The sequence below is a fragment of the Scyliorhinus canicula genome, unplaced genomic scaffold (genome assembly GCF_902713615.1).
Source record: "Scyliorhinus canicula unplaced genomic scaffold, sScyCan1.1, whole genome shotgun sequence".
NCBI lineage: Eukaryota > Metazoa > Chordata > Chondrichthyes > Carcharhiniformes > Scyliorhinidae > Scyliorhinus > Scyliorhinus canicula.
In genome coordinates this window covers 22,770-42,440 of record NW_024055454.1, presented here as the reverse complement: position 1 = coordinate 42,440, position 19,671 = coordinate 22,770, and positions in this window count along the sequence as shown.

Sequence of the window (19,671 nt, the reverse complement as noted above, 5' to 3'; positions counted from 1 at the left end):
GATATTTCTCACCAGGCCTGTCTGGGATGTGTCTGAACTCAAGGCCCCTCAGTGAAAGAGCGACTGCGCCACCAAGCGGCCCATCCGGGATAAGACACCTTCACCTTTGCCTTTTTATGGTAAATTCCAGAGACAGAATGATTGCACAGCTGAAGAATTCCACAGATTCACTGCCCTCCGATGGAAGAATGCTTCCTCGTCTCTGTCCTAAATTTGAGACTCCTTACTCTGAGATTATGCCCTCAGACTGTCCCACAAGACGAAACAAGATGATTTTTCAGGCTGTGTACATGGTTAAAGCTCTTTCCACAGTCAGTTCACTGGAACACTCCCACTCAGGTGTGTGTGAGTCTCGGGGCTTTTCCAGTCACACTGATGTTTGAAATCTCTTCCCACAGTCCGAACAGACAAGCACATTGACAGTTTGTGATATTTAGATCCTAATGAATTGAGTGACTGTCAGATCTTGATGTTATATTTGGTTCGAGTTGCCCAGCTGCCAATCCTCCCGTTCTAATGCCTGAAAAATAAGTTTACAAAATGATCACTGTGCTCACTAAGAATGGGATAGAAATTCACAACATATCATTCTAGTTTATATCGAACCTTCTTTCCTCTCTTGCTTTCCCCAAGCATGTGGTCGAGTCAAAATATAAGACCAAAATCAGCTAGAAGTCCCAACAAAAGTGTAGGGAACCTTCCTAACTGAACCAGAATATTGTTCCCAGTGTCTCTGAAACACTGTCCGCTGAGGAATCCACTGGGTGTGGAAGGTGTCAAGCATTCCGTTGGATATCACCTGCTCCCTCTGCAGCGCCACTGGGAATAGACAAGTCCACGGAACAGAAGTCGGCTGCCAGAGTAACCCCCCCCCCCCCCCCCCCCCCGCCTATAATAATAATAATATTTACTGTCACAAGTAGGCTTATCAGCCATGATTGAATGGCGGAGCAGACTCGATGGACCAAATGGCCTAATTCTGCTCCTATGTCTTCATATGAGAAGCTTCAGAGACTCATGAGAATTATTTGTGTCTAAAAACCTTCACTCCAACTAAAGGATCACCTCAATAAGAGGATAACAGACCTGCAGCGATATAAAGATTGCAGTCTACATTCCATGTTTATCATCACAGCTTCAACTTGACCTGTACCTAATTTCTGTTTATGTCAGTGAGTGAAAGAGCCAAGAGACTTAGAACATAGAACAGTACAGCACAGAACAGGCCCTTCGGCCCTCGATGTTGTGCTGAGCAATGATCACCCTACTCAAACCCACCCTATACCCGTAACCCAACAACTCCCCCCCTTAACATTAGGACACTACGGGCAATTTAGCATGGCCAATCCACCTAACCCGCACATCTTTGGACTGTGGGAGGAAACCGGAGCACCCGGAGGAAACCCATGCACACACGGGGAGGACGTGCAGACTCCACACAGACAGTGACCCAGCCGGGAATCGAACCTGGGACCCTGGAGCTGTGAAGCATTTATGCTAACCACCATGCTACCGTGATACCCTATGCGCAAGTACCGTGATACTTAGATGCGCAAACATCCAGGGAAAGGTTGTGAAAATAAATAACCTTTATTCCTTTAAAAATCACCAGTAAGTTTGCTGCTGAAATGTATTTTAAATAAAGAAATATCACGCTGAGGTCAGAAAAATCACACAAACATCCTGATAATGGACAGGAAGCGACCACGAAATGTAATCACCCGTTGTATAACCCCCTTCAGGTAGCTATATAGAGGCTGTAGCCTCTCGCACTGAATGTATCCGCGATACAGAGACACCTCCAGCCTGCAAACATCAGCTTCAGCCTGGGAGTGGGTGAAACATTTAAAAAACCTGTTGCAATTTTGTCGACCTCAGGGCACTAGGACCCGGTTGGGAACAGAAACCTTCAGGTCCCGCCCACCAGCTGTTGCGTCACCAAGATGCCAGCGCATGCGCTCTGGTTCCCCAAGATGGCGGCTGTGAAGCAGGGCCTGGTCCCAGGAGAGAGAGCTGACCGGCAGTGATGTGACCTGAGGATCACCACACCTCAGGCAAGGGGCCAGGTTGGGAAGGCCCAGGTTATTCAGGAATAACTGGGAAGGTGATGTTTGGTCAGTTGCTGCAGTCTGTGTAGTGAAGGTGCTGTCACAGTGGTGTGAGGTAAGGAAGTACAGGATTATCACCCAGCAATGATGAATTAAGGGGAATGTAAATCCAGCTCAGGCTGCTTTCAGATTGGAAAGGGAGCTAAGGTGTGTCCTTAGAGCTGGTGAATGTTGTGGCTTTGGCAGTTTCTCTGTAAAGTCCTTCTCATTCATTCCCTCTCTTTTCATTCCCTCTCTTTACAGCACGGATAGAGGCCCTTTGGCCCATTCATAATAATCTTTATTATTGCCACAAGTAGGTTTACATTAACACAGCAATGAAGTTACACTGAAAATCCCCCAGTCGCCACACTCTGGAGCCTGTTCGGGTACACAGAGTGAGAATTCAGAATGTCCAATTCACCTAACAAGCTCATCTTGTGGGAGGAAACTGGAGCACCCGGAAAAACCCCATGCAAACACAGAGAGAACATACAGACTCCCCACAGACAGTGAACCAACTGCGGAATCAAATCCAGGTCCCTGGTGCTAACCTACCATACCACCCATAAGATTATTAGATTACTAATTCTGGATGAATTGTGTCACAGGATGCTGTGGGAGGCGAGGGAGAGATCGCAGCGGCTCTGACCCAAAGTTTTAACCACAAATTAGTCCTGTTTTCGCTAGAATTTGGACATTTAAGGTGTGATCTAATTGAAATATTTAAGATATTATCAGGGAAAGACAGGGTAGATAAAGATCAACTATTTCCACTGGTTGGAGATGCTAAAACTAGGGATCATTGTCTAAAAATCAGGGCTGGACCGTTCAGGAGAGATGTTAGGAAGAACATCTTCACACACGGGGTGGGAGAGGTTTGGAACTCTTTCCCACAAACAGCAGGTGAAGCTGGAACAGTTGTTAAGTTTAAATCTGAGTTTTGTTGAGCAAAGATATTAATGGATATGGGGTTAGGTCACTGATCAGTCTGATCCCACTAAATGGCAGGACAGACTCGAAGGGGGCAGCAGGGTAGCATGGTGGTTAGCATAAATGCTTCACAGCTCCAGGATCCCAGGTTCGATTCCCGGCTGGGTCACTGTCTGTGTGGAGTCTGCACGTCCTCCCCCTGTGTGCGTGGGTTTCCTCCGGGTGCTCCGGTTTCCTCCCACAGTCCAAAGATGTGCGGGTTAGGTGGATTGGCCATGCTAAATTCCCGTAGTGTCCTAATAAAAGTAAGGTTAAGCGGGGGGGGGGGGGGGTTGTTGGGTTACGGGTATAGGGTGGATACGTGGGTTTGAGTAGGGTGATCATGGCTCGGCACAACATTGAGGGCCGAAGGGCCTGTTCTGTGCTGTACTGTTCTATGTTCTATGAAGGGCTGAATGGTCTACTCCTGTCCCTGTGTGTATTTCTGTGATTCTGAAATTCAGACAATACCATGACAGGGAAAGAGTCTGGATTAGAACCTGAGTTAGCCCGAGCTGCAAACCATCCCTCGAGATCGTTGCCCTTCATGGATTTAATGAAGACCAAGGCAATAGTTGGATTATTGAAAGACTTGACAGAGTTGTTGGATACCATTTTTCGGGTCTCAGGATAAAGCCTGTCGTAATTCACTCCCCACAGCCTTGAGCTGCCTTTGAACTTCATCGAAGCCTCGACGATTCGTTTGTGTTGCTGCCGAAAAGTCCTGGAACACGTAAATCCTCACTCCTTCCTGGAGCCAGGTGCTACCTCGTCGTTCCCTCTCCAGGACCTTCTTTCAAGTTGTGGAAGCGAATTATTACTGGCCTGGATGAAAACTATCCCTCGGACTCACAGACCGATGCACCGTTTCTAATTTGAAACGCCCAGGCTTTACATCCAGCTTGAGAAAACGTGGCAGTCGGTCCTTGAAGAACCTAACGGGAGTCTTACCCTCCACACTAAATGGACAAAAAATAACAGCATTTTTGGGCAGCACGGTAGCACAGTGGTTAGCACAGTTGCTCCAATGCTCCAAGGTCCCAGGTTTGATTCCTGGCTTGGGTCACTGTCTGTCTGGAATCTGCACGTTCTCCCCATGTCTGCGTAGGTTTCCTCCCAGAGTCCTAAGATGTGCAGGTTAGGTGAATTGGCCATGATAAATTTCCCTTAGTGCCCAAATAAAAGGTTAGGTGGGGTTACTGTGTTACGGGGATGGGATTTGGGCTTGGGTGGGGTGCTGTTTCCAAGGCTCAGACTCAATGGGCCGAGTGGCCTCCTGCGCTGTACATTCTGTTATGACCATCAGACAGGCCAACGGCTCAGATGTTCTTTCTCTGACCCTCGGTCCTCCAGGACCTCCGCCAGCCACTCAGCTGGTTTTCAAAGGATTAGATTTGAGGCATCTTGCTGAATGTTCAGGATTTTCTCCTCCGGATCATCAAGCCTCTTCATGGGGTTTTGCAACTGGGCCACATGAGCTCACAGATATTGAGTCAGCACACTCAGCCTCTGGTCAAAACCATGGATAATGTTGGCAGTTATCATTTTCGCCGCCTCCCAGAGAGCCCTGGAGAGCGGGGGGTCGAGACCTCCCGAGGGTCAGGCCGCCATGTTGAAAAGGTGGCTCCATTCCCGCTGAATCCACCTGCGCTGTTTATCGATGATTTCTTCACTTTTTCCGGCATAATCCTACCAATCCGACTCTGAGTCTTCCAGGGACACGATAACAAATATTAATTCAAGGATTAGGGAGATGAGTGCCAGGCAATCAGGATAACTGTCAGATTATAGGCGAGTGGCACCAGAACCTGTGGTAAGGCAGCTACTCCCCCACCCATATCACATGCCTGACCCCCCCCCCCCCCCCCCCCCCACCCACAGCCACAGGCAGATTTCTGATTGAGGGTGTTGAGGGTTATGGGGAACTGGCAGGTAAATGGAGAGAAAGCTGAGATGAGAAGGGATTTCTTTGTTTGAGGATGTGGTGAAGGTTTGGAATTCTCTACCTCCGAGGATTCTGGAGATTTAGTCATCAAGTATTTTCAAGACGCAGACTGATAGGTTTCTAGATATTCAAGAGGTCAAGGGACATGGGGATAGTGTGGGGAAATGGTGCTGAGGTAGATCGGCCAATGATCTCATTGAATGGTTCAGGCTTGATGGGCCGAATGGCTGACTGCAGCTCATATTTGTTATGATCTCCTGGGCAGGAAGCTGTGAGTTTGGATCTATCAATCAACATTAATCAGCACCTTCAGGAGAATTGGGAGGGTGAATATTAGATACAGCAGAGTGAGAATGGAGGGAGACTGTGTGGGATGAAAATTTGCAGCTTTCGGGGAATAAGAGAAAGGAAAATATGTGACATAGAAACTAGAATTGTCTGTTTCTACCCTGTACTGACAGTGATGAATTTTGTAAATTGTTTTTACAGGATATTGGACAAGGAGGAATTACAGACAGAAATCTCAAAAGTCACGTCTCGATCTGATAGTCACTCGATTCCTTAGAACCTGAATATCATTGGCATTTGAATCAAGAAGGTGAAATGTTTACCGGAACTGTCAGCTAAAGATTTTAAACATCAGTGTGACTGGAAAAGGACCCACACAACACACACCCGAGTGAGAGTGTTCCAGTGAACTGACTGTGGAAAGAGCTTTAACCAGTTACACAGCCTGAAAAAACATCACACCATTCACAGCGGGGAGAGACCGTACCTGTGTTGTGTGTGTGGATGAGGCTTCAACTGATCATCCGGCCTGGAGAGACACGAGGAGACCCAAAACATGAAGAAACCGTGGAAATGTGAGGACTGTGGGAAGGGATTCCAAGCCCCATCTCAGGTGGAGATCCATATACGCAGTCACACTGGGGAGAGGCCGTTCACCTGCTCTCGGTGTGGGAAGGGATTCACTCAGTTATCTAGCCTGCAGACACACCAGCGAGTTCACACTGGGGAGAGGCCGTTCACCTGCTCTCAGTGTGGGAAGGGATTCAGTGATTCATCCGGCCTGTGGAAACATCAGCGAGTTCACACTGGGGAGAGGGCATTCACCTGCTCCCAGTGTGGGAAGGGATTCAGTCAGTTATCCAACCTGCAGTCACACCAGCGAGTTCACACTGGGGAGAGACCGTTCACCTGCTCTCAGTGTGGGAAGGGATTCAGTAATTTATTCAACCTGCAGACACACCAGCGAGTTCACACTGGGGAGAGGCCGTTCACTTGCTCTCAGTGTGGGAAGAGATTCGGTGATTCATCCGGCCTGTGGAAGCATCAGCGAGTTCACGCTGGGAAGAAGCCATTCACCTGCTCTCAGTGTGGGAAGGGATTCACTCAGTTATCCAACCTGCAGTCACACCAGCAAGTTCACACTGGGGAGAGACCGTTCACCTGCTCTCAGTGTGGGAAGGGATTCAGTCATTTATTCAACCTGCAGATACACCAACGAGTTCACACTGGGGAGAGGCCATTCACCTGCTCTCAGTGTGGGAAGGGATTCACTCAGTTATCCACCCTGCGGAGACATCAGCGAGTTCACTCTGGGGAGAGGCCTTTCACCTGCTCTCCGTGTGGGAAGGGATTCACTCAGTTATCTCACCTGCAGACACACCAGCGAGTTCACACTGGGGAGAGGCCATTCACCTGTTCCCAGTGTGGGAAGGGATTCACTCAGTTATCTCACCTGCAGACACACCAGCGAGTTCACACTGGGGAGAGACCGTTCACCTGCTCCCAGTGTGGGAAAGGATTTACTCGTTTATCCACCCTGCGGAGACATCAGCGAGTTCACTCTGGGGAGAGGCCTTTCACCTGCTCTCCGTGTGGGAAGGGATTCACTCAGTTATCTCACCTGCAGACACACCAGCGAGTTCACACTGGGGAGAGGCCATTCACCTGTTCCCAGTGTGGGAAGGGATTCACTCAGTTATCTCACCTGCAGACACACCAACGAGTTCACACTGGGGAGACGCCGTCCACCCCTCAATGTGAGACGGGATTGCCTGTTTCATCGCACCTGCTGTGACACCAACAATTTCACAATTGATTACAGGGGTTGGATTCTGCTGTTATTGTTTCTGCTCTACAGCCAGGACTGCATTTAGTTCATTCTGACAGGTGGTCAGTGGGGATGGTCGGAGGGTTTCTTTCTGCTGGACTGGCCGGTCTCACCACTTTGCCTCCAGTGGGCTGATTCTCTTTGAGCCTTGTTGCTGATACCTGGCTTCAAATTGCACAAGGATCACAGAGTGAAAGGGGGTTTGGAAGTTTGAAGATATTTCGTTTCCATTTCTGTTTGGAACCCTCCCCCCCTCCCCAAAAAAACCATATTGCCATGGAGATGGGCCCTCGTGGTTACATGGTTCCTTTGTTTAATTTATCTGGATGTCCCTCACAGAAGAAAACTATCCGGGTATGAGGGGCAAGTTGTCTGAGATGAACTGGGAAACTGATTGGTACAGGGACTAGCTAATGGTTAAGGAATTATTACATATTTAACAGGGGTCGGTCAGCTCAGTTGGCTGGACGGCTGGTTCAAGGCCAACAGTGGGGCTTCAACTCCCATTCTGGCTGAGTTTATTCAGGCACCTTCTCAACCAGGCACCTTGCCTGAGGTGTGCTGACCCTCGGGTTAAATCACCTCCAGTCAGCTCTCTCTCTGTCAAAGGGGAGAGCAATCTATGGTCCTCTGGGATTTTTGGACTTTTATTTCACATACAACAAATATAGATTCCTTTAAGGAACAAAAATCCAACAGGAAAAGTGATGTAACCGTGGCTAACAAGAAAAGTTAAAAGATTCCATTAGATCCATTAGAATTCAGCAAAGAGGACCAAGAAACTGATGAGAGCAAACTGGCGAGAAACATAAAAACCAACTGGAAAAGCTTCTACAGGAATGTGAAAAGGAAAAGATTAGCAAAGACCAATGTAGGTCCATTCCAGACAGAGACAGGAGAGTTTATAATGGGGAGTAAGGAAATGGCAGAGAAACTAAACAATGTGTGTCTGACTCCACAGAGGAAGATACAGAAATTGTCCCCAAAACAACAGAGAACCAAGGGACTGGCAGAGATTAGTATTGGTGAAAAAGTAGTACTGGAGAAATTAATGGGCTTGAAAGTTAATAAATCCCCAAAAGCTGATGATCTACATCCCAGAGTGTTGAACGAGGTGGCTGTAGAGATCTCTATTCCTCATTCTAAATTCTCCTGACTCTATCTGGAATGGACAAACCTTTGTCTGAGCCAAGCGTTTCCTTTTTACGTAGCCATAGAAACTTTTGCAGTCCATTTTTATGTATTTTGCTCATTCACATTCTATTCTATTCTCCCTTTGTTTCTCGGTGTCTTGGTCAAAGAAAGGACATAAATCCTCAGGAATGAATCATCACTTTTGACAGGTTCTGAGACAATTAAGTTTCGACCTATAGGGCAGAGTAACTATAATCGTGGAGTGTGATTTTAGATTGTGCAAAAGGGCAAAGTTCTAGTTTATAGTTTAATGTGTAGGTTTCCGAGTTAAAGTAGCTTCTAGTTTGTTTGTTGAATGAAAATCATAAAACTTGAAGTCCCGCCGTGTGATCCTATAATTTGTTGACTGGGAATTTGATTTTTTCGAAGAAGTTGCTGACCTTTATTGAAGTCTAAATCCACAAGTTTTGATTTCCTATTTGAGCCTCGGGCACCTTTCTGTCTCTATTGCTCATGTCACTGACAGCGAGGTGATGGAGCTGAGGGCTGAATTTAGCTGAGAATAACGGGGCCTGTTCCCCAATTGGGAAACTGCCATGGGCGTCGCTAATAGAGACAGGAAGGTGCTGGAGGCCTGACTGGGAACTGGACATCCAACCAATCAGGGTTCAGGGGCGAGGGGGGGTGACCAGGCAGATGGTGATGTGACCCCCAGGGTTCAGTGCCACAGTGTCCAAAGCGGGGAGTCATGGGAACAGGGTACAGAGGAGCTGAAGGGAAATCATTTGGACCAGAACGTTATGAACATCCTGTTACTCTGGTTGTCTTTGATCCTCAAGTAATTTTCCGTTAGTTTTTTTAACCATGTTCCATTTCATCAATAAACTTTTAAAAAGAAAATATTTGAATTTGTTGGACTGTTCCAGATTAAATTTGTTCACTTTTGAGAAAGTGGGTGAGAGGGGTTGACAGGCTCTTTAACAGATACAGAGTCCCTCTAAGGTAATTGGCAAAGGAGCCAGAGGGGTAGAGGAGATTTAAATTTTCTTTTGACAGTGTTTCAAAATGGGTTCAGGGAGTCATCGTGATTGACTAATTTATCAAGGTTCTCTGAGGAAGTAACAAGGGATGTCAATAAAGGGGAACCTGTAGATGTGCTTTATCTGGATTTCCAGAAGGTATGCTGTACCTGTCCTTTGACTGTTTGATGGGGACAGTGCAGAGGACCATTTACATTGTACCCAACCTTGTGCTATACCGATCATGGAAGTGTTTGATGGGGACAGCATCGAGGGAGATTTACTCTGCATCTAACACCATTTTGTATCAGTCTTGGGAATGTTTCATGGGGCAACGTAGAGGGAGCTGTGCTGTAACTGATTGGAGAATGGTTCAAGCTGGCACTTGGTACTCAGATTTTCCAGTACAGACACCCTTCACTTTAAAAATTACATTTCAGTCAGACATAATAGAAACCATCACCGGTCCCCCCACTGTCTCTCTCCCCCCCCCCCCCCCCCCCCCCCCCCCCCCCCCACCACCACGCAGGCCCAAAGGTACAGTGAGAGTCCTGAACATTGTTGTACAGTCTGCTTGATATTTCATATGTGTCTTTTTCTGTTCCATAGAATCTCTACAATGCAGAAGGAGGCCATTCAGCCCATCAGGTCTGCACTGACCCTCCAATATGGCACCTCACTCAGGACCACTCCTCCACCCTATTCCCAGAACCCCACCTAACCTTTGGACACTCAGGGGAAATCTCTTATTATGGCCAATCCACCTAACCTGTGTATCTTGTTAGCGCTACAATCTTTGGACTGAGGGAGGAAATTGGAGCACCCGGAAGGAACTCACGCAGACACGGGGAGGAAGTGCAAACCCTACAGAGTCACCCAAGGCCGGAATCAAAACCCCTCCCTCTGATCTCCAGTCAGCCGTTGTTCGAATGAAAAGAGCCCCAGTTTCTCTAATCCCTCCTGGTAACTAAAGCCTCTCTTCCCTGGGATCATCTCAGTGAATCTTTTCTACACCCTCTCCAAGGCCTTGACATCCTTCCTGGTGCAAGATCCCCAAAACCTGATCTAATATTCCAACTGCAGCCTAACCAATGATCTGTACAGGTTTACATGACCTCTGTCCTTTTGTACTCCACACCCAGAATTATAAAACCTTGGATCCCATGTGTTTTTTAAACGCTTTATCAACTTGTCCTCCCACATTGAAAAGTTTGTGTATCTGAACTCCTTTTAGGGTTTTGGAAACATTAACAAAACATGGCTGAAATATATTGACATCCAATGTCTGATATAATGTGTGTTATGGGAGAGAAGTTAGAAAATCAAACAGGCGCTTCATTGCAGACAGGTCACCATGGAAACTCTGATCAGACATTCCTGCACTGCAGACAGGTCACCGTGGAAACGCTGATAAGACATTCTTTCTCTGCAAACAGGTCACCGTGGAAACGCTGATCAGACATTCCATTCCACAGCATCGACTCATTGGAAACTGTAATCGGATTGGGGAGAGGACAGAGTTTGCCTGTTGTTAACCTCAACATAAACTTAAACCAGAGTGAATAATGGAACAAATTAAATTCTAACGTGTGATGTTTATAGCTACAGCAATGGAATTATCAGAAATAATAGAATTAACAGGCAGGGTAGTTTAGGGAAAATGAGGAAATTACTGCAGAAACATAACTGCTGGGAACCAAGAATGTGTCCTTGTAAATCACAGATTAGAGAAATTCCTGCTGTCTTTTCCTGCATGAACTGTGTTCCGTACTGGCCACCAAATTTCAGGAAAGATACATTGGACTTGGTACCAGTCCAGTACAGATTGACCATGATGAAGTGAGGCTGGTGAACTGAGTGAATCTCTTCCTCCACACACGGAGAACATTAACGGTCGCTCCTCAGTGTGAACAGTTCGATGAATCTCCCGGTCTGATTAAATCTATTCCACAGCCCCCAGATTTCCAAGGTTTCTTCCAGCGTGACTACATATCGTTCGAAAGGTCAGACCATCGGCTAAAATATCATCCACATTCAGAACACGTGAACTGTTTCTCCCACATTGAACAGGGCTCTTTGCTTCCATGCTTAAAGACTGATGATGTTCATGGCCATGGAGAGATTTGACAACATGAATGCAAATTTTATAATGGAGACATTGTTTAATCTGAGCCAATGTAGGTCAGTGAGGATAGGGGCGATGGTGAACAGGACTTTGTGTGAGAAAATACATGGCCAGCAGAGGTTTGGATGATCTCACGTTTCCGTGTGGGGTGAATGTGAGAGGCAGGGTAGGAATGTATTGGAATCAAGTCTAAAGGTAACAGGGACATGGATGAGGGTTTCAGCAGCAGATGAGCTGGGGTGTGGGGTGGAGACCGGCGACATTATGGAGATTGAAGTATCTGTTATTAGTGATGGTTTGGATATATAGTCAGAAACTCATCTTGGGGTCAGATCTGACACAGAGATTGTGCAGAGTGTGGTTCAGCCTCAGACAGTTCCCAGGGAGAGGGATGGACTCGGGAGTTAGGAAAGGGAATTTCGAATGGTGACTGAAGACAATGGCTTTGGTCTTCCCAATATTTAATTGGAGGAAATTTCTGCTCATCCAGTACCGGATGTGGGATAAGCAGTTTGATAATTTAGTAACAGTGGAGAAATGGAGAGGGATTGGGGTGAGGTAGAGCTGGGTGTTGTCAGTGTACATGTGAAAACTAACACGGTGCTTTGGAATGATGTCACCGAGTGGCAGCTTGTAGATGGGAAATAGGAGGGGCCGAGGATAGATCCTTGGGAACACCAAGTACATGGACTTTGGAGAGGAAAGGGAGGTTTTGATGCGGTGGTTTGCAATGATGGTGGAGTTAAATATTGTTTTAGGATGGGTGATGATGGTGCATTTAAAGACAAGCAACAGGACCGAGAGACAGAGCTATTCACAATATCACACAACATGGAGAAGTTGAATGGTCAGCAGTTTGTGAGAATCTGGTTAAATAATAATAATCAAACAATCTTTATTATTGTCACAAGTAGGTTTACATTAACACTGCAATGAAGTTACTGTGAAAACCCCCTAGTCACCACATTCCAGTGCCAGTTCGGGTACACAGAGGGAGAATTCAGAATGTCCAATTCACCCAATAAACACGGTTTGTGGGAGGAAACCGGAGCACCCAGAAGAAACCCACACAGACACGGGGAGAACGTGCAGACTCCGCACAGACACTGACCCAAGCCGGAACCAAACCCAGGTCCCGGGGGCAGGAGGCAGGTCTAATGGACAAGATGAGCTCTGAGGAAGATAGAGGGTCAGAGAGAAACTGGAGAAAGATGAGTTCAGAGCTCAGGCCAGGTGGAATTATCGAGACAGTTTGGCCCAGTGGATTAGAGGAAAGCAGCAGAGGCAGCTGATCAGATTGTCTCAATTTTAATGAGAATGAAGCTTCATGAACTCCACACATGTGAGGTGAGGATGGAGGAGACGGGGAGAGGGAGAGATCTTCAAATGGAACAAACTTGTGATGGAATGTTAAAAGATTCAACACAATTGTGTTAAATAATTGACTTTTATCCAGAATATTATCCCTTATAACGTTTATAAATATGAGTCAAAACCTTTGAGATATCTGCACTTATTTAATTCGAGCCACTTCAGCATTCCCAATTTTAATCTCTCCACCATTACTGTGTTGCCAAGGCCGCAATTTCCTCCTTAAAACTCTCCGACACACTTTCCTCCGTTAAGATTGTCCTTAAAATCTAATCTCCTCATGTGGCTCAGTGTCAATTGTCACTTTGTAACGTTTCTCTGAAAGTCTAAAACGTTTTATTCTGTTCACAATATAAATTAGAATTATTGTCACTACCCTGGACATATATTCTGCCCCATAAATAGGAATTTGTAACTCAGAGTGAAGCAGTTTGCTGAACATTCTGTCATGAACGAACGTTTCAAAAATGTTGCCCCCAACAATGATGGCGACTGAGCATGCGCTCTGATGTACGCGCCCCAATAAAGATGGTGGATGCGCTGGCACTGCCGCCAGTGAGCCAAAGAAGGATGACGATGGCGCATGCCCACTGCTGCGAGTAACCCAATATTGAGACGGCGCATGCGCACGTCTGCCAGAGCCAAATAAAGATGGCGTTTGCTTAATCATGTCTGTGAGAAAGCTGCAGCTCCCGCTCAGATCTCCAGGTGCCGGTTGGTTATTTTTACGGATTTTCGGTTTATATAACACGATGCGTTCTAATGACCCGCCTGATCGAGCTCTCCCCCCGTCCCGCCATTCCCACCTTCACGGATTGTGAATCCGAGAAAGAACATTTTCTCCATCGCCATTAATCACACTGCGCATACTTCACTCAGCCCAGTCCCGCCTCCTCATTCACGCTGATTGGTTGGAGGACCAGACACTCCCGACCAGTCCCCCGGACCCGCCCACTCCCCGGACCCGCCCACTCTTTGCCTATTGGCTCGGTGCTGCCGTCAATCACTCCGCGCATTGTGAGGTGCCAGGTGAGAGGTCGGCGGGGGCGGGGGGGTTACAAACCCCAGAGCCGAATGTGAAACAATGAACATTCTACACTCTCACTGTCCGTCACTTTTGGCTTCTCTCCACAAACAACCTCATCGGGGGGGCACTGACCGACCCCGTGACAATGTCACTGCATTAGTGGAAAAGTGTAATGTAACCCCTCTGTTCAAAAAGGCAGAAAGTAGGTAACTAGTTACTTTAAAACCTGTTGTTGGTAAACTGTTGGAATCCATGTTGAGGAAGTAGCAACTGGACATTTGGAAAGTCAAACTGCAATCCATCCGAGTCAGCATGGTTTTGTGAAGGGTAGATCATCTTTGAATCATTTGTTGGGGTTCTTGGAAGATGTAGCAAGCTAAGTGGATAATGGGATCCTGTTGGCGTATTTGGACTCCCAGAATACATTTGATAAGGCGTCACACAAGAGGAAGGAGGCATTTGTCAGGGCTAGAAGGCTGGTAACAGACAAAGCCTGTGTGGAACATAAGGAAAGTAGGAAAGAACTTAAGCAAGGAGTCAGGAGGGCTCAAAAGGGTCACAAAAAGTCATTGGCAAATAGGGTTAAGGAAAATCCCACAGCTTTTTACATGTACATAAAAAGCAAGAGGGTTGCCAGGGAAAGGGTTGGCCCATTGAAGAACAGGGGAGGGAATCTATTTGTGGAGCCAGAGGAAATGGGCGAAGTATGAAATGAATACTTTGCATCAGTATTCACCAAAGAACGAGCAGCACGGTGGCGCAGTGGGTTCGCCCTGCAGCCTCAAGGCGCTGAGGTCCCAGGTTCGATCCTGGCTATGGGTCACTGTCCATGTGGAGTTTGCACATTCTCCCCGTGTTTGCGTGGGTTTCACCCCCACAACCCAAAGATGTGCAGAGTAGGTGGATTGGCCATGCTAAATTGCCCTTAATTGGAAAATATTAATTGGGTACTCTAAATTTTTTTTTAAAGTATTCACCAAAGAAAAGGAATTGGTGGATGTGGAGTCTGGAGAAGGGTGTGTAGATAGCCTGGGTCACATTGAGATCCAAAAAGGCGAGATGTTGGGCGTCTTGAAAAATATGAAGGTGGATAAGTCCCCAGAGCCTGATGGGATCTATCCTAGAATACTAAAGGAGGCCAGAGAGGAAATTGCTGAGGCCTTGACAGAAATCTTTGAATCCTCACTCTCTTCAGGTGATGTCCCGGAGGACTGGAGAGTAGCCAATGTTGTTCCTTTGTTTAAGAAGGGTTGCAAGGATAATCCAGGGAACTACAGGCCGGTGAGCATTACGTCAGTGGTAGGGAAATTACTGGAGAGAATTCTTCGAGACAGGATCTACTCCCATTTGGAAGCAAGTGGACGTATTAGTGAGAGGCAGCATGGTTTTGTGAAGGGGAGGTCGTGTCTCACTAACTTGATAGAGTTTTTTGAGGAGGTCATAAAGATGATTGATGCAGGTAGGACAGTGGATGTGGTCTATGTGGACTTCAGTAAGCCATTTGACAAGGTCCCTGAAGGCAGACTGGCACAAAAGGTGAAGTCACACCGGATTAGAGATGAGCTGGCAAGATGGATATAGAACTGGCAACGTCGTAGAAGGTGGTGGAAGCAGGGACGATAGTGATGTTAAGGGGCATCTTGACAAATACATGATCGGATGGAAATAGAGGTATACGGGCCCCGGAAGTGTAGAAGATTTTAGTTTAGACAGGCAGCATGGTCAGCACAGGCTTGGAGGGCTGAAGGGCCTGTTCCTGTGCTGTACTTTTCTTTGTAATAAACAAGATAAGATCCCATGGGGCCGAGAGGTAATATATGAGCTTGGATAGAGGATTGGCTAACCAACAGCAGAGAGTGGGGATTAGATTATATTAGATTTAGATTAGAATTACATTTATTCACACATGTACCGAGGTACAGTGAAAATTATTGTTCTGGGTACAGTCCAGGCAGATTGTTCCATGCATGAAAAACATCGGACATACAATAAAAACACAATGTAAATTCATAGATATGGGATGAAGCATTAGGAGTGTAGTACTACTCCGTGGAGAAGATGCTGTGGAGAGATCAGTTCAATCCATAAGAGGGTCATTCAGGAGTCTGGTAACAGCATGGAAGAAACAGTTTTTGAATCTTTTGGTGTGTGTTCTCAGACTTTAGTATCTTCTGCCCGATGGAAGAGAAAATACCACAATTGTGAGGGGTCCATGATTATACTCTTCTGTCTTTTTCTGGTTGGCAAGCTGTAACTAGTGGTGTGGCACAGGGTTCGGTCCTTGGCCCCCAACTATTTACAGTCTATATTCATGATTATGGGAGAGATAGACTGTATGATTCATGATCTGGAAGAAGGTACTGAAGGCACTGTTGCTAAGTTTGCAGATGATCCAAAGATCTGTAGAGGGACAGGTAGTATTGAGGAAGCAAGGGGGCTGCAGAAGGACTTGGACAAGCTTGGAGAGTGGGCAATAAAGTGGCAAATTAAATACAACGTGGAAAAGTGTGAGGTTATACACTTTGGAAGGAGACATTTAGGCATCGGCTATTTTCTAAATGGGGAAATGATGAGGAAATCAGAAGCACAAAGGGACTTGGGAGTCCTTGTTCACAATTCTCTGAAGATTAATGTGCAGGTTCAGTCGGCAGTTAAGAAGGCAAATGCAATGCTAGCATTCACGTCAAGAGGGCTTGAATACAAGACCAGGGATGTGCTTCTGAGGTTGTATATGGCTCTGGACAGACCCCATTTGGAGTATTGTGAGTGGTTTGGGGCTCCATATTTAAGGAAGGATGTGCTGGCCTTGGAAAGGGTCCAGAGGAGTTTCCCCAAGAATGATTCCTGGAATGATGAGCTTGTCGTATGAGGAACGGTTGAGGACTCTGGGTCTGTTGGAGTTTAGAAGGATTAGGGGGGACCTTATTGAAACTTACAGGATACTGCGAGGCCTGGATAGAGTGGACATGGAGAGGATGTTTCCACTTGTAGGAAAATCTAGAACCAGAGGACACCATCTCAGACTAAAGGGCCGATCCTTTAAAACAGAGATGAGGAGGAGTTTCTTCAGCCTGAGGGTGGTGAATCTGCGGAGCTCTTTGCCGCAGAAGGCTGTGGAGGCCAAATTACTGAGTGTCTTTAAGACATAAATAGGTTCTTGATTAATAAGGGGATTAGGGATTATGGGGAGAAGGCAAGAGAATGGGGATGAGAAAATATCAGCCATGATTGATTGGCGGAGCAGACCCGATGGGCCGAGTGGCCTAATTCTGCTTCTATATCTTATGGTCTTACAATAGCCAAATTTGCAGCTAACACTGAAATGGGTGGGAAAGCAAGCTGAAATGAGAAATAGGTGAGTGGGCAAAAATGTGGCAGATGGAATTTAACGTGCATAAGTGGTGGTTATCCATTTTGGTGAGAGGAATAAAGAGGCACCTTATTATCTAAATGGAGAGAAAGTTCAAAATGCTTTTGTACAAAGGTATCTTGGTGCCCTTGTGCATGGATCGCAGACAGTCTGCAGGTGCAGCAGGTAATAAGGAAGGCAAATGGAATTTTGGCTTCATTGCTAATGGAATAGAGTATAAAGTAGGGCAGTGCTGTTGTAACTGTACAGGGTGTTGGTGAGACCACATCTGGAATGCTGCAGTTTTGGTACCTTACTTGGACAATGACATAAATGCATTAGAGGCAGTTCAGAGAAGGTTCACTAGATTGATTGTCTTGTGAAGAGGGATTTGAGAAGTTTAGGCCAATACTCAGTAGAGTTTAGAAGAATGAGAGGAGATCTAATTGAGGTATATAAGATGCTAAAGGGGATTGATGGGGTAGACATAGGGCGGATGTTTCCCCTTGTTAGACAGCCTAGAAGGAGAGGCCATAGTTTTAGCCTAGTCCTCCATGTTTTATTTCAAGGGGGCTGGAGTCTACACACAAGTTGTGTTGCTGCAACTGTACAAGCTACCAGTGAGGCTACATTTAGAATAATGTGTACAGTCTTATTTAAGGAAAGATATATTATCATTGGACGTAGCACAAAGGAGGTTCACTCGTGTGATGCTGTGTTTGGAGGGACTGCCAAATGAGGAAAGAATTTCTTCTCCCAAACTGGTGAATCTTGGAATTATTTACAACAGGAAATGTGGAGGCCGAGTCCTTGATCAGTTGCAAGGCTGAGATTGATATTTTTAATCGGTTGGGGAATTAAGAGTTAGTGAGGGAAGGTAGGAAAGTGGACTGAGTGAGAGTTAGATCAGTCGTGATCTGATTAAATGCTGGAGCAGCTCAAAGGGCTGAATGACTGACTCCTGTTCCTATTTCTTCTGCTCTGTTCTGTTTGTCGGTAAAGATTTCTGGAATCTGTGTGACTGGAGAAGCACTGAGATATATAAAATCCTGGTTAGACACCACCTGGGCTGCTGTGATTTTTTAATTCAAGTTTCTTGCGATTTTGGGCCGAGCAGTTGCCGTACCAGGCTGTGATGTAGCCGGACAGGATGCTCTCTATCGCACATCTGTGGAAGTTTGTGAGAGTCGATGCGGACATGCCTAATTTCTTTAGTTTCCGTTGGACGTAGAGACACTGTTGGGCTTTCTTCACTGTTGCATCAATGTGAGTGGACGAGGGCAAATGGTAGGTAATGGTGACCCCCCCAGCAACTTTAAGCTATCGACCATCCCCACTTCAGAGCCTTGATGTAGACGGGGGTGTGTGTCATACTACACTTCCTGAAGTCGATGATCAGTTCCTTGGTTTTGCTGGCATTTAGAGAGAGGTTGTTTTCGGTACACCAAGTGATCTTTCTCCCTTCTGTAGTCTGACTCGTCGTTGTTTGAGATACGATCCACCACATTCGTATCATTCGCAACTTATAGATAGAATTGGAGTTAAAGCTTGCCACCCAGTCTTGTGTGTGTGTAGGGAGTACAGTAGAGGACTGAGCACACATCCTCGCGGGGCCCTGGTGTTGAGGACTATTGTGGGGGAGATGCTGTTGCCTATCCTGACAGATTGCAGTCTGTTGGTGAGCGAGTCAAGGATCCAGCTGCACAGGGAGGTGTCAAGTCCAAGGTTGCACAGTTTGGTTATTAGTTTTGTTGGGATAATGGAGCTGACGGTGGAGCTGTAGTCTAGGAACAGCAGTCTGACGTAGGTTGTTGAACGAACACCACATTTATCTTCACCCAAGAGAATGAGGAGGCAGATATGGAACTTGGGCAGAGACTGAGGTTCCTGAGCAAATTAACATCGGGAGTGACCTGGGATTGGAGGTGTTGGCAGGTTTAAAAGTGGACAAATCTGCAGGTCCGGATGAGTTGTGCCCTAGACTGCAATGGGAGGCGAGGGAGGAGATTGAAGGGGCTCTGACACAAATTTTGTATTCCTCTCTGGCCACGGGGGAATTGCCAGAGGACTGGAGATCAGCTAATGTGGTCCCACTGTTTAAGAAAGGCACTCGAGATAAGCCAGGGAACTGCAGACCAGCGAGTCTCATTTCAGTGGTAGGGAAACTATTGGAGAGGCTCTATCTCTACTTGCAGAGACAGGATTTGATCAGGAATAACCAGCATGGCTTTGTCAGAGGGAAGTCATGCCGACCAAATTTGGTTGCATTTTTGAGCACGTGACGAGCTGTGTAGATGAAGGTAGTGCAGTTGATGCAGTTTACAGGGACTTCAGCAAGCCTTTGACAAGATCCCAATGGGAGACTTTTAAGACCATAAGACATAGGAGCCGAGTTAGGCTGGGCAGCACAGTGGTGCAGTGGTAGCACTGCAGTCTCACGGCGCCGATGTCCGAGGTTCGATCCCAGCCCTGGGTTACTGTCCGTGTGGAGTTTGCACATTCTCCCTGTGTTTGCGTGGGTTTCGT